The following is a 4,240-nucleotide window of genomic DNA, read 5'->3' on the forward strand; positions in this document are numbered from 1 at the left end:
TAATACATATACTTTTCATACTTAAGTATACTTAAGTATATTTAAAACCAAATACTTTTACTCAAGTATTATAGTATTGGGTGACTTTCATTTTTACTTCAAATCAAATCAAATCAAATTTTATTTGTTGCATACACATGGTTAGCAGATGTTAATGCGAGTGTAGCGAAATGCTTGTGCTTCTAGTTCCGACAATGCAGTAATAACCAACAAGTAATCTAACTAACAATTCCAAAATTACTGTCTTATACACAGTGTAAGGGGATAAAGAATATGTACATAAGGATATATGAATGAGTGATGGTACAGAGCAGCATAGGCAAGATACAGTAGCTGATATCGAGTACAGTATATACATATGAGATGAGTATGTAAACCAAGTGGCATAGTTAAAGTGGCTAGTGATACATGTATTACATAAGGATACAGTCGATGATATAGAGTACAGTATATACGTATGCATATGAGATTAATAATGTAGGGTATGCAAACATTATATAAGGTAGCATTGTTTAAAGTGGCTAGTGATATATTTACATCATTTCCCATCAATTCCCATTATTAAAGTGGCTGGAGTTGAGTCAGTGTCAGTGTCAGTGTGTTGGCAGCAGCCACTCAATGTTAGTGGTGGCTGTTTAACAGTCTGATGTCCTTGAGATAGAAGCTGTTTTTCAGTCTCTCGGTCCCAGCTTTGATGCATCTGTACTGACCTCGCCTTCTGGATGATAGCGGGGTGAACAGGCAGTGGCTCGGGTGGTTGATGTCCTTGATGATCTTTATGGCCTTCCTGTAACATCGGGTGGTGTAGGTGTCCTGGAGGGCAGGTAGTTTGCCCCCGGTGATGCGTTGTGCAGACCTCACTACCCTCTGGAGAGCCTTACGGTTGAGGGCGGAGCAGTTGCCGTACCAGGCGGTGATACAGCCCTCCAGGATGCTCTCGATTGTGCATCTGTAGAAGTTTGTGAGTGCTTTTGGTGACAAGCCGAATTTCTTCAGCCTCCTGAGGTTGAAGAGGCGCTGCTGCGCCTTCTTCACGATGCTGACTGTGTGAGTGGACCAATTCAGTTTCAGTTACTTGAGTCATTTTCTATTACTGTAACTTATGGTTGTGAGGTCTGGGGTCCACTCACCAATCAAGAATTCACAAAATGGGACAAAGACCAAATTGAGACTCTGCATGCAGAATGCTGCAAAAATATTGTCTGTGTACAACGTAGAACACCAAATAATGCATGCAGAGCAGAATTAGGCCGATACCAGCTAATGATAAAAATCCTGAAAAAAGTCATTAAATTCTACAACCACCTAAAATGAAGCAATTCCCAAATCTACCATAACAAAGCCATCACCTACAGAGAGACTAACCTAGAGAAGAGGCCCTGTCATTGGTGTGCGTACTGGGATCGGAGTCATGTGCAGGAGAGCAGAGAGGTGTGAACAGGCGCACACTTTATTAAGGCAGGAGAAACCAGCAGATGGACTCCACCACGTCGACCTCCAGCCTAATGGCAAAAGTGCCAAACACGCAAACAGTCACAATAATTATGTTGCAATTTATTGCCCAGGGAAGACATCCTCCTCCCTCATGTGGTACCCATTCCTGCAGGCTCATCCTGACATGACCCTCCAGCATGACAATGCCACCAGCCATACTACTCATTCTGTGTGTGATTTCCTGCAAGACAGGAATGTCAGGTTTCTGCCATGGCCAGCGAAGAGCGTGGATCTCAATCCCATTGAGCACATCTGGGACCTGTTGGATCGGAGGGTGAGGGCTTGGGCCATTCCCCCCAGAAATGTCAGGGAACTTGCTGGTGCCTTGGTGGAAGAGTGGGGTAACATCTCACAGCAGGAACTGGCCAATCTGGTGCAGTCCATGAGGAGGAGATGCACTGCAGTACTTAATGCAGCTGGTGGCCACACCAGATACTGGCTGTTACTTTTGATTTGATGTCTGTGGAACTTGTTCAGTTTATGTCTCAGTCGTTGAATCTTGTCATGTTCATACAAATGTTTACACATGTTAAGTTTGCTGAAAATAAACGCAGTTGACAGTGAGAGGATGTTTCTTTTTTTGGCTGAGTTCATGACATTTGAAATGAATCTATTCTTTTGAAACTTTTGTAAGTATAATGTTTACTGTTAGTTTTTGATGATCTATTTCACTTTCTTTGGCAATGTTATGTTTTACATGTCAATAAAGAACTCTATATGAAATTGAACTGGAGAGAGAGAGAGAGAGAGAGAGAGAGAGAGAGAGAGAGAGAGAGAGAGAGAGAGAGAGAGAGAGAGAGACAGAGAGAGAGAGAGAGCAGAGAGAGAGAGAGAGAGAGAGAGAGATGTCTGGCCTCTCACTCCAGTCTACCTTGCTCGTAGCCAACGCAGGAAATTAAGAAATAGGATCACATCAAAATATGCAATCCCCTATCATCCCCAGCAAACCTTTTCAAAGTACACAGGCAAACCAGCATAGGATTTAGGAGATCAATCTTCGCCAAATGAAACATTTAAACGGATCTTTTAATGATATGAAAAAGAAAAATAACATAGGATAGGATGCTGTCAGTCTTTTAACACAACAGACAGAATTAGGACCGATAATTTATTATAATGAATTTGTCAGACATTTTTTAAAATATGTATATGGTGCATTGGGAAAGAACGGGATATTCTGACCATTTCCCACATTTTGTTACATTACAGACCAGCGAGACACCAGCGAGACCAGGAGGGCTGTTTGGTGGCCTACAGATTATTTTTTGAGTTTGTTCTACATGGGGAGAAGCTAGGCACCGAATACCCTTGCCTGCGTGTGTTGTTGAGGCCATTTGAGCAATTTATCCCTCACACCATGGACAATAGGTTGGCTACAAATAAGTTGATGACTCAAGAAGATGTGAAGGGTCCATAACAACAATCTCCCCTTTTATAAAAATGGATTGGGAACACCTCACTGCACCCACATCACATGCAAGTATTCCCTTTGTAGAACTGCAGTATTTATTATAGGCGTAGTAGCATATTTTTCCTCTACTGTGATACATTGCCATAACTGTCCCTGTGTAAACACACCTGTGTCTCCAGAGCAAATAAACTGTGTTTTAATAAAACATATTTAAAAATAATAATAATAATAGTAATAATAATAATAATAATAATACAAATTCTAAAAGGTATTCAATATTGTTTTCCCCCCTCATCATTCTACCCACAATATCCCGTAATGACAAAACAAAAAACAGGTTTTTAGATATTTTAGCAAAAAAACTGAAATGTCTACATCTACATACAGTACCAGTTGCAGAACACCAACTCATTCAAGGTTTTTCATTTATTTGTTTACTGTTTTCTACGTTGTAGAATAATAGTGAAGAAATCAAAACTATGAAATAACACATATGGAATCATGTAGTAACCAAAAAAGTGTTCGGCAAATCAAAATATAATTTATATTTTATATACTTCAAAGTAAACACCTTTTGCACTCTCTTGACATTCTTGGCATTTTCTTAACCAGCTTCACCTGGTTTTGAAGGAGTTCCCACATATGCTGAGCACTTGTTGGCTGCTTTTCCTTCACTCTACGGTTCAATTCATCCCAAACCATCTCAATTGGGTTGAGGTCAGGTGATTGTGTAGACCAGGTCATCTGATGCAACACTCCATCACTCTGCTTCTTGGTCAAATGGCCCTTACACAGCCAGGAGGTGTGTTGGCTCATTGTCCTGTTGAAAAACAAATGATAGTCCCACTAAGCGCAAGCCAGATGGGATGACGTGTCACTGCAGAGTGCTGTGGTAGCCATGCTGATTAAGTATGCCTTGAATTCTAAATAAATCAAAGACAGTGTCACCACTAAAGCACCCCCACACCATAACACCTCCTCCTCCATGCTTCACATGGGAACCACACATGTGGAGATCATCCATTCACCTACTCTGCGTCTCACAAAGACATGGCGGTTGGAACCAAATGTCTCAAATTTGGACTCATCAGACCAAAGGACAGATTTCCATTGGTCTAATGTCCATTCCTCGTGTTTTTTGACCTAAGAAAGTCTCTTCTTATTATTGGTGTCCTTTAGTTGTGGTTTATTTGCAGCAATTAGACCATGAAGGCCTGATTCACGCAGTCTCCTCTGAACAGTTGATGTTGAGATGTGTCTGTTCACAAATGTTCTGTGAAGCATTTATGTGGGCTGCAATTTCTGAACAGCCAAGACAACGCAGGAGAGGCTTCG

This window comes from Oncorhynchus tshawytscha, linkage group LG16 (genome assembly GCF_018296145.1).
Source record: "Oncorhynchus tshawytscha isolate Ot180627B linkage group LG16, Otsh_v2.0, whole genome shotgun sequence".
Classification (NCBI taxonomy): Eukaryota; Metazoa; Chordata; class Actinopteri; order Salmoniformes; family Salmonidae; genus Oncorhynchus; species Oncorhynchus tshawytscha.